The sequence below is a fragment of the Tupaia chinensis genome, unplaced genomic scaffold (assembly GCF_000334495.1).
Source record: "Tupaia chinensis unplaced genomic scaffold, TupChi_1.0 Scaffold000168_1, whole genome shotgun sequence".
NCBI classification, from domain to species: Eukaryota; Metazoa; Chordata; class Mammalia; order Scandentia; family Tupaiidae; genus Tupaia; species Tupaia belangeri.
Genome location: NW_006159643.1, coordinates 354,255 through 366,412, shown reverse-complemented (window position 1 = coordinate 366,412; position 12,158 = coordinate 354,255).

The window sequence follows — 12,158 nt, the reverse complement described above, 5'->3', positions numbered from 1 at the left end:
AACAAAATGATGTCTTCTCATGTACCTGCCTAGCCCATCTTCTCCTGAGCCCTGAAAACTGATGCTTGGGTGTGTGGTCACATGGTCTAGTGTCTTAGTCTTTTGTGCTGGTCTATTCCAAGCACAGATTTGGCTTTGCCCTGCATTAAATGTAATCTGCAAGCAAGAAAGTGCAGTGAGGCTGAGCCAGATTAGTTACAATCTCTCGCTGCCCTCCGGAGACAGCTCTGTCCTGATGCTGGGGTCTGCAGTTCAGCATGGTAAGGGCCTACTCACATTTTCTCTTTCTTCCAGAAATTTAGGGAAGTCTAGTCCCTGGCACAACAAAGAGGGTTTCTCTCCCTTTCTTTCTTTATCCCGTCTATCTTTTGGCACCTTGTTTCTACCACTCAAGACACACACTTTACAGTTCCCACCCAGTTCACTAAGCTAGGGTAACATATTTTAAATGGACAAATGTAGAACTTACCATTAGCGTAAAGAAAAGACTCGTTTAAACATGCAATGCTTCTTGTGAATATTTTTCCCTTTAGCTTCTTTCTTCTCCAGAGAAGTTAATTCATTCCTTAATTATTTTTCTGGGACTTTATTGTCTTATTAGCTACTCTCGGACCTGCCAGGCCCACACAGCCATATAGTATAGTGGAATAATTGCTACTGACACAAAACCTGCAGGTGATTCCCCTGAGTAACTGCATAAACTTGACCGAGTCTCCATCCTTCTGAATTTCATACTGTTCTCTGTAAGATGGGCTCTTCCCTGGGTGGTTTCTTTGGGCCATGGTAAGGAGTCATGAAACAGTTTCTGTGAAAAGGCCAGGAACCCCAGGCAGTACTGTGTTGATGACAGAAGTACCTGAGGATTGACTCTTACGGGGGTTCACCATGAACTTCAGAAAAAGGTTTTCTTTTTTTTTTTTTTTTTAAAGAGAGAGTTTTGCTATAGGCAATGTGCACTCCCCTGAAAGAAAGAGACAGAGAGATGAAAAGTGAGAAATCACCCCCCAAGGGTGATGGCCACACCTCAACCCTTTCTCCTCCATTCTCCTCTCAGGATATTAGGCACACACGCACACGTACCTGGCATGATTTTTAAGCCATGCCTGGTCTAGGACTCAAACTGCAGTCAACCATGTGGGAGTCCAACAAAGTAGCCATTATGCCATCTGTTGATCCCGAAAAAGGCTTTCTTAAACCAGTTGTGGTGGTGTACATCTGTGATCCCAGCTACACGGGAGGCAGATGCCAGAGGTTTGCAAGCCAAGGTCATCCTGGGCAACGTAGTGTGGTTCTGTCTCTAAAAAACAAAAAAAGAAGAAAGAAAGAAAAAAAGAAAAAAGAAAGAGAGAAAAGGAAAGAAGAAAGAAAGAAAAAGAAAAAAGGAAGAAAGAGAGAAGGAAAAAAAAAGAAACAAAGAACAAGAAAAAAGACCTCTCTTTCCCCCTTAGGTCATTGTGTATGAGAATCCCTTATTCTCTGGGTTTCTAATTTCTCATTCAGGAAACTATTCCAACACTCATAGTGTTAAGCTTCTGATTTATTAAACTAGTTATTTCTCTTTTGGCATCTCTCCTTTTTTTCTTTTTTTGTTCATTAGTATGTTTTTTTCAGCTTCATCCACAATTTGTCTATGGCATTATTTATAATTATCATTTTGCAAGAGGGCATGTGTGCTCACCACAGAGAGAGAGAGGGAAAGTAAGACAACATCCCCCATGGAGAATGGTCACATCTCAATCCTTTCTCCGTTATCTCTCTGACCTTTTGGGATTTGGGGTACACACATGTGTGAAGTGTGTTTTTCAAACCACTAGGTCTGAGACACTAACCATGCAGTCAGCCATGTGGGATCCAGCCACATTAACCAGCCGGCCACGCGGTAGCCTCTCTCTGGGATTTTTTTCATCCTTCCTTCACTCTCCACAGTATCTCAGGCCTCATTACTATGGCTATGAATTTCTTCCCTAATCCATATGTGAATCAAGTCCCTCAATCAAAATGTGAAACTAGTGAAAATTCATTGCTTTTGTTCTTTTTGCTATAAAGCTAGAAGATTTCAAATCCCTGGCTCAAAGTAAGAAGACCCTCTTGGGGCATGTAATCTCCCTAAACCTGGTCCTCTATCAGTTAACTAGGAAGAGTAACTACAATATAGAAATGTCTAAACAGGATAAATTAGAGCCTGATTCCTCTATCCTTTACTGGTCACAGCACTTACTGATGCACTGGGCTATTCGTAGTAATAACCAAGGATTTCCTCATTTTGTCCCCTTGGACGCTCTCAGGTAGATCCTCAATCCTTTCACCTGTCTTTTGTTTTTCTTAGTTCTAAGAGTCCTCATTTTTAGGACAGCCTTTTCCACTAATATGGCTATTGACTTAAAAGAATCAATTCAAGATTTTAGGCTTGTTCTCTTATTGCAAATCTTTTTTTAATTATGTATTTTAATTAATTATTTATTATTATTATTTTAATTTGACCAAAGATAAATAGAAAGAGACAGGGAGAGAGATGAAAGTGAGAAAGCAGGTTGCCAGGTCCGGAACACAAACCATTGTCAGCCATGTGGGAATCCAGAACTTCAACCACGATGCCACCTGCCGGCTCTCTCTTATTGCAAATCTTATAAACCTCAGAAGAAGGATCCCAACACTTTGGCAAAGTTTGAGTGACATGACCCCAGAGAACATCTGCCTCTCTCCAAATCTTTCCTTCAGCATTTCTGCATATTCTGCTGCGTATCCCTGGACAGAGAAAATAGCTAACATTTTACCTGTGAAATAGGAAGCTGAAAATCACATTTGCCCAAATATTCATCTCAGAGTAAAGATTAAGTTTGTATGTTATGTTTTGTTTCTTAATTAATTCAGAAAATGGGCCCAAATCTTCCTTTGCCACAGGTAGATTTGGCCAGATGCTTACCTGGATCCACCTTCTCTGAGCTTCTGATTTAGACATTTGCCCAACAGAGGCAGCAAAAGGAATGTTATATCTTGAAAAAAAAAAAAAAAAATTTCTAACAGATTTTGTTAGAAATGCTGGTGTTTTCCAGGTAGTTTGTCTAGGCCAAGGATTCCCAACCAACGCAATTTTGTACACAGAAGACATTTGGCAATGTCTAGAGACATTCTCGGTTGTCACACTGAGGAGTGTTGCTGGCCTTTGGTGGGCGGAGACTGCAGATGGCACTAAACACCCTACCATACCCAGGACAGACATCTGCAAGAAGGCCCCAGATACTTAGGCTGATTTACAATTTAGGCCAAGAGGAAGGTAAAATATGAGCCAATGACCAAGGACATAATGAAGAGAGATGAGCTGGAGAAAGAAATAGAAATAGAAGAGAGAAACAGATCAACAGATAAGCCCAGCAGCTGGCTCATTCCAGTTCTGTGCACAAGCCGTGAAGTAGTCACCATTTTTTTCTGATGCCAGAGGATCTATCTGCAATCTCAAATCCAGAAAAACTGTATTCGAACTCCAGAGTTATTTCACTCTGAGAGAATTCCTTGGATGGTTCTTTCAAATAAGAGTAGTTAACTGCCGTGACTGGCATGACTAATTTTCTGAGATTGTAGCTTACAAAAAAGGGTGATAATAATATATTCTATTGGGTCATCAGGAAAGCCATGATGTGTTTTGCATAGAAAAATATGTCATGGGAACCAGCAGTTAGCGTAATGGCTATGTCGCTGGATTCCCACGTAGTCGACTGCGGTTCACGTCCCGGACCTGGTGGCTTAAAACTCATGCCAGGCGCGTGTGTGTGCGTGCCCAGGATCCCGAGAGGAGAATGGAGGAGAAGGGATTGCAGCGTGACCATCCCCTCTGGGGGGTGATTTCTCGCTTTCTGTCTCTATGTCTCTGTCTGTCTGGTGAGCGCATGCGCCCTATAGTGAAAATCTCTCCAAAAAATAAAAAAAGAAAAGAAAAAAAAGAGACAAATATGTCATGATTTTCTCAATGACTTAATACCAAATGTTACTTAAGAATGTGTGCCTTGGGGCCAGCAGGTGACATGGTGGTTAAGGGCACTGGACTCTCACATGGTTGACCGTGGTTTGAGTCCTGGACCTGGCAGCTTGCTTTCTCACTTTCCCTCTCTCTCTCACTCTATCCCTCTCTGGTCACATTTAAAATAAATGAAGTTAAATAAAATAATTCTTTGGGAAAAAACATATGCCCATTACTGCTAGGCTGTGAATAGATAACTGAGCTAATTCAGCATTTACAAATGTTTTACTTAGGATACAACCAAACAAATAGACTATATCCTTCAGATAGATAAATTGGTACCTTATTTTTTATTTAAAAAAAAAGATTTTTTTAAATAGAAAATAGTACAATGGATGAAATCCATTTGCCTCCTTTACACGGGCCAAGTAAACTCAAGTATGCCTCTGTTCATGGGTTCCCTAGCGCTTCCAAAAGAGTAACATCAGGAAATCAGTGAAGTCCTGTATTATGAAACCATCTGGATTTTTATTCATAGTCATTCAGGAAGCATTAGGCAACTACTGCATGTCAGGCATTTAACTAAAGCCAGATGCCCAGCAAGTCTCCCAGGCACCCTTTCTCATCGACCTGTCACTCTTCTGCAACTCTAGGCAAATAAAATGCCCTCTGAAGCTCACTCTTGTTTGCTCGTATGTTTGTTTGTTTCCTTTCATCTCCAATCCTGTTCCTTCTCCCAACTATTTTTGTTTCTTTTTTTAGCCCTTTGTTCAAATAGATTCTTTTTCGTTGTTCGTTTGAGGGATTTTTGCTATATGGCGCAAAAATTGCATGTGCTCGCCAGAGAAACAGAAAGAAACAGAGAGACAGAAAGTGAGAAATCACCTCCCGGGGAATGGACATGCCGCAATCTCTTCTCTTCCATTCTCCTCTCAGGATTTTGGGCACGCACACACATGTGCCCGGACTGAGTTCCAAGATGCCAAGTCCAGGACTCAAACTGTGGTTGACTATGTGGGAGTCCAGTGATGTAACTACTGTGCCATTTGCTGGTTCCTGTTTATATAGATTCTTATAAAATGTGAATTAATGTTTGATGTGCAGATTTTTTTCAACTTATGTGAATTTTTTAAAGAATCATTTAATTTTATTTATTATTAATATTATTTAATTTGATGAGAGCAAGAGAGAAAGTGAGAAAGCAAGCCACCATGTCCGGGATTTGAACTGTGGTCTGCCATGTGGGAGTCCAGTGCCTTAACCACCACACCACCTTCTGGCCCCTGTAAATAATTTTATATTGTAGATCTTGTCTGTTTTTCATTCAATACTGGTTTGGTTTTTTTTTTAATAATTATGTATTAGTTTAATTAACTTAATTTTTTTTTTTTGTAATTTGACCAGAGAGAAAGTGAGAAAGCAAGTCGCCATGGCTAGGGCTTGATCCACAGTCAGTCATGTGGGAATCTAACAACTTAACCACCATGCCACTGCCTCCCATTCAGTACTGATTTTAAGATCTTTCCAAATTCCCTTTAAACATTTAATTCATTGCTTCTAACTGCTGCATACTCCAAGATGTCTTTTATCTTATCTACTGCCTGGTTGCCTCCACCTCCCTCCACAGTAAGCGCTGATTTTTGTATGAAAACCTTTATGGAGACATGGAAGATTTTCTTTGGGGTGCAGACCCACAAGCAAACAGGCCTCCCCCGAAAAAATATAAGTGTCCTTGTGTCTCACCACTCCCTCCCTCATCCCAGGCATGGCGCCACCTCAATTCTAATTTTTCCAGTCTAACAAGTATAAAGTGATAACTAATTGTCACTTATCTGATTACTAATGACATTAAACATCTCTTTATATGCTTGTTAATACTTTTAAGGCTCCCGTTCAGAAAATTGCCTTTGGAAGCTCTTTGTTCTTTTACCTAGTGGGTCATCTATACTTTTGTCGTTTTAGGGAATTGCTCCTTCCTTACTCTACAATAACAGTATCCCTGTCCATTGCAGACAATGCAACAGTCTTTTCTAACTGTGCATCTGTTAGAGGTGTTCATAGTATTGATTGTTGAATAGAAATCCTTAATTTTGATAGAAGCAGTTCATCAGTATTTTGGGGGGGGTTTGTTTTAATTTGCTAGAGACCACATGTGCTTGCTGGAGAGAAAAAGAGAAGAAAAGGGAGAAATCACCCTCCCCCCCATGAGAGGTGGTCACGCCACAATACCTTCTCTTCCACTTCCCCTTTTGGGATTTCGGGCATACAAGTAGACACCCCGGCGTGTGTTTTGAGACTCCAAATCTGGGACTCACGCGGCACAGCTGGCCATGCGATATCACCTTGACCACCCAGCCACTGGCCAGCCCATTCGTCAGGTTTTTGTTTTATGCTTTTGAAGTTTTAAATAATAAATCCTTCCCCACCCCTATGGCACGATATTCTCTCTCTTTTTTTTTTTTTCTCTTACTTTTACAGTCTTAGGTAGGCATTCAGTTTTCATTTCCTCCGTAGAATCAGCCAGTGTCCTCTCCCTCACCCACCAGCAACATCTCATACTAAATGATCAGTTTAAAACTTCCATATATTTCTTGCAAGTCAGATACCCTATTATAAACAAAACAGCCTCCGAGAGGTGAAAAATAGACTAGTATAAGTAAAAAATAGGTAAGCCCCCTTTAAAAACTCTAGCTCGAGGTCAGCAGGTGTGGTGGTTGAGGCACTGGACTCACTCGTGGCCGACTGTGGTTCGCATCCTGGACCTGGCAGCCTTCTCTCTGTCCCTCTTTGGTGAGTGCATATGCCCTGTAACAAGTTAAAGAGCAATTATAATTATAAATACAATCAAAAAAAATAATTTCTTTTTTTTTAAAATGAGCCAGCAGGTGGCATAGTGGTTAAGGTACTGAACTTCCACACCGCTGACCATGTTTTAAGTCCCAGGCCTGACAGTTTGAAACTCATGCTGGGCACATGTGTGTGTGCGTGTGCCTAAAATCCTGAGAGGAGACTGGAGGAGAAGGGACTGTGATGTGGTCATCCCCTCTGGGCGGGGGCGGGTGACTTCTCATTTTCTTGCTCTGTGTCTCTCTGTGTGTCTCAAGCAAATGCATGCACCCTACAGCAAAAATCACTCAAAAAAAAAAAAAAATAGCTCCTCCCCACAAAATATAAACTTTCTCCAAAATACTATCATCTGACTGGTAACTTTTCCCCCTTCAGTGCTTGGGATGTGTAAGCTCTTGTTACACTCCTCTGTGGAAAAGTCTTCTAAAAATAGACCATCTCTTCTATCAGACAGAGTCAAAACTGCAAGAGTAAAGCCTGATACTTAAGGAGCTGTTGCTAAAGAAGAAACAGAGATTGTGTAACAGAAATAGTTCAAGATCCTTCCACACACAAAATGAGACAGTGGCAAATTTAGAGAGGGGCAGTCCAGATTTTACTTGGGCACTAGGATGAGCCAAGTAGAGGTGTTCTGGCCCCAGGTTAGCATCCCTTGTTTGTTCTTGCTGGCTCAGTTCCTGTTGCCTGAGGGCTCCATCTCAGTCTTCTCTCTCTGTCACAGGCTGTGTTCAAAGATAGAGGATATTAGGAGTGTACAACCAACCCTTTTTGGCTCTGTCCTTAGACATCAGCTACCATGCTTGAGACAGCAACAGATCATTTCACAAGAGAGCTAATCTCATCTTATCTTCAGTCCTCAGGGAACAAAGCTGTCTGAGAAGAGTGGAATCCGTGTTACTAACGATAAGCTTGTTCTTTGTCCATCTGGTCACTGGCCCCTACAACTCCAAAGGGAAAACACTTTTCAAGATTAGAAAAGAGTTCAAACAAAAAACTAGTCAAGTTTCCCCCAGGAAAAAGGAGTATCAGGAGCCAGGTGATGGTGTGATGATAGTACAACTGCACCCACATGGGGTAAGTCCTAGGCGCATGTCTTAGAACCTTCCTGAGAATGCTGGGCATGGACAACTTGTCACAGAGAGACTGAGACTGGTCGCAATGCACTGCGTCAGGACCCTGTCGGGCGTGCCTGTATTTTAGTGTGTGTGTGTGTCTCTCTCTCTTTCTCTCTGTCTCTCTCATGGAAAAAAGTAAATCAACTTTCAAAAAAAATTTTTTAATTAATTTGAAAATTTTAAAGGCTATTTCAATTACTTTCATTGCTAAAGGATGTGACATACAGGCAAGGTCCTGAATGGCACTTCCACCTCTCTTCAACACAAGCGTGCTCCTTCTGGCCCCAGTTCAGAGGCTCTGTGGCCCTGGTACTCTGCCAAGGAAAGTCCAGGTTTAGCTGACCTGGGTGAGAGATCGTGTGGGGTAATGCCGCTTTCACTGGTACAGTGGAAATGAGGTGTGTATCCCCGTACTAGGAACAGCCATGCCCTGTCACCAAGCTGTAAGCTCCCCTCATAATCTTGTTCAACCAGTGTCTCCCTGTGCTTAGAACAGTGCCTGACCCCTGTCAGAAACCAGATGAGTGCTTGCCCTGTACATAGTGGCTAAACCTTGTACAAACGGACCCAGACCCAACAAGGCCGACCACAGTTCAAATCCCAGTCCTGGAAAGTTGAAAAACACACCAGGCACGTGTGTGTGTGTGTGTGTGTGTGTGTGTATGTGTGTCCCAAATCCTAGCAGGACATTGAAAAAGGAACTGTGGCATGACAGGTCCCACTGGGGATGCTTTCTCCCTCCCTCTCCCCCTCTTTCTCTCTCTGTCTCTCTCTATTGAGCCCACGTGCCCTCTGACAATTAGAAACAAAAACAAAATCAGGTCTGCACATAAACCGTGAGGCAAATGAATCGTTTTCCTAGAAGGCAGCCCAACTCCAGCACTTATTTATCTGCGAAGATGTTCCCACAGGTCTACCTTTCTCCTGGTGATCCCTCCAGAGGAGAACAGCTTGAACTCTCGGGTATAACATGGGATTGTCTTTGGTCATTGGTCAAAGCTGGTTGGGTGCCTGAAACGGTCTGTCAAGCTGACGCAAGACCACCAATTCCTTCTTCTTTGTGCCAGTGTGAGGTCTCCAGTCCTGGACCATCCTTCAGAACCCAGAAATTGTATTAAATGTGTGGGGGCCTGTGTGAATTCAACTTCATGAACCTGGCAAAGGAAAGAGAAGCATGCATACACACACAGACCACCGTCACTTTCGTCTTCCTCCCAAAAAACACATGCCTTGGAATGAGTGGGAGACAGAAAATAGAAATCTCACTTGATCGGCCTCAGTTCTGATGTCTTAAGAGTAATTCTTGGGACCAGCAGTTGGGCGTAATGGCTGTGTCGCTGGACTCCCATGTAGTCGACCGTGGTTCGAGTCCCGAACTTAGTGGCTTAGACTCACTCTGGGTGCGTGTGCGTGCATGCCCAAGATCCTGAGAGGAGAATGGGGGAGAAGGGATTGTGGCATGGCCATCCCCCGGGGGGGGTGATTTCTCGCTTTCTGTCTCTCTGTCTCTGTCTTTCTGGTGAGCGTACACACCCTATAGCAAAAACCTCTCCCACCTCCAAAAATAAATTTAAAAAAAAAGAGTAATTCTGATATTTAAAGGAATGGCATTGGAATTTTTCAAACACCTTTGGCTTCTAAATTCAAGCTGATCATTTTATCTGCTGCTTGACTGAAAAACGTCCACTGTTTTGTGATATCCAGGCCTGTGGACTTCTCGGAAAGGCACTTTCTTAGTGCCCAACATGCCACCTCACCAACAGGCCTTTTTATTTAAAAAAAAAAAAATTGTCCAAGGATGCGTGCACTTGCCAGAAAGAAAAAGAGAAAGAGAAAGAAAGTGAGACAGCAGCCCCCATGGGAAATAGCCACACTGCCGGTCTTCCCTCCACTTCTTTGGGGATTTTTGGGCATGCACACACGTGCCCAGAGTGTTTCTCAGGCCTCTGGGTCTGGGTCGGGTCTAGGTCAGGACCATAACCAGGCAGTTAGCCAGGTGAGGTCTAGCACCTTAACCACCACGCCACAGGCTGGGCCTGAGGAGACTTTTAGTGGTTATTTTCACACTGCCAAATCGCTCATAGGTTTTAACATTAGAGCCTAATCCCTGCCTAATGTCAAGGTTCATTACCCAAGGGCACATATATGACTGGGGCAACCGGCAGTACCAGTTTTCCTAGAGCCCTGTAGCAGTAGAAGCACTTCAAACAGTCTTACTAAATGGGGATTAAATATTTTTACATTTAACGTTTTACATTAAGCAAAATAATGTTTACTAGTAAGTTACTTTACTTAGTGAACACAGTTAGATACACAAAGGGTCTTCAGAAAATGCATATTATGAAAAAAACTATGCATACCATTGTCAAACTTTTTTGCACCAAAAAAATTCATATTTTATGGGACCAGCAGATGGCATAACAGTTACATCATTGAACTTCCACATGGCTGACCACGGTTCAAGTCCCAGACCCAGTGGCTTCAATATCACAATGGGTACATGCATATGCATGCCCAAGATACCAGGAGGAGAGTGGAAGAAAAGGGATTGCAGGCCATCTTCCCCGGGGGGTGATTTCTTTCCCTCTTACTGTCTCAGTCTCTCTCTCTCTCTCTCTCTATCTCTCGCTCTCTCTCTCCAGATGAGCACATGTGCCCTAAGGCAAAAACTTCTAAAAAAAAATTTATAGTTTAATTCCATCTTTCCATTAGCTTTTGAAGTCCATGCACACAACTTGATCTGCAATGGAAAACTGGCAACCGGTAGTCTGAATTTGATTTTTTTTTTTTTTTTTGAGAGAGAGATTTTTGGTATAGGATGTGTGCACTTGCCAGAGAGACAGAGAGACTGAAAGTGAGAATCCCATTCTCCTCCATTCACGCCTGGTGTGAGTTTCAAGGTGCCAGGTATGGGACTTGAACCACTGCCGACCATATTGGGAGTCCAGTACCTTAACCACCACACCACCTCCTGGTGCCTGAATTTGATTTTTTCATATAGCTCTCATTTGACCAGTATGCTCTGATCTACCATAGTCTCCATTGCTCCTTATTGCCCTACATGGGACCTGCTTCACTCAGTTGTTGCCTACCCAGCTCTAGGAGGTATCTTGAGCTGGCAATTCTTTTATAAAAGCATCACAAGTTCCATGGAAACCCAACCCCTGAGAATTTCATAAACTGCAAAGAGAGAAAGAATTAAAACATGCAGGGACCAGCAGATGGCATGGTGGTTAAGGTGCTGGACAGTTCCACATGGCCAACCATAGTTCAAGTCCCAGACCTGATGACTTGCTTTCTCACTTTCCCTCTCTTTCTCTCTCTCTAGTCAAAATAAAATAAATGAATGAGGGGCCAGCAGGTGGCATGGTAGTTAAGAGCACTGGACTCCCACATGGCCTACCATGGCTTGAGTCCCAGACCTGGCGGCTTGCTTTCTCACTTTCCCTCTCTCTCTCTCTCTGGCCTTCTCTCTCTCTCACTCTGTCCCTCTCTGGTCAAATTAAAATAAATAAATACATACATACATACAGTTAAAATAAAAATAATTCTTAAAAAATGAATAAATGAAATTAAATAAATAATTCTTTAAATAAGTAAAAAAAATACAGACAATTAAAACATGAAGAAGCTGGGTCAGCAGGTGGCATGGAGGTTGAGGTGCTCCATCCTGCAGGGCCCGCTGTGTGATTTGAGGAGAGTGGAGAAGAAAGAATTGTAGTGTTGTCATCGAGGAAAGAATGCGAAAATATATTCAAAGTGTTAAGAGAAAGGCAATTTCAGCCAAGAATACTGTACCCGGCAAGATTATCTTTCATGTGGGAAGAAAAGACAAGAACATTCTCAGATAAACAAAACCTGAAAGAATTTACCAGCACCAGACCAGATCTCCAAGAAGTTCTCAAGAGAGTGCTGTACCAGGAAAATTAAATACAGACACACAGAAATAAGAGTTCAAAACTAGGAAAATGGCCAACTTAATCATAGGGACAAGTCTGGAGTTGAATATTATATCCCAGAATTCAGTCAGAAAGATCGGACCACAGCGGAAGATAAATTGCATGAGACTGAACTGGTGAAATAGAATTTTATGACTTTTGACTAAAACATTGCTGATTTTCTTCTAGGCTTTGTTTTTCAGTTTTAAAGATTGTTGTCCTGTTTTGAGCTGCTGGTAGGTTCATGTACCTACTATTTGAGAATCCTAACCTGTTTTCTGGCTTTAAGTTTTAAGCAAAGTT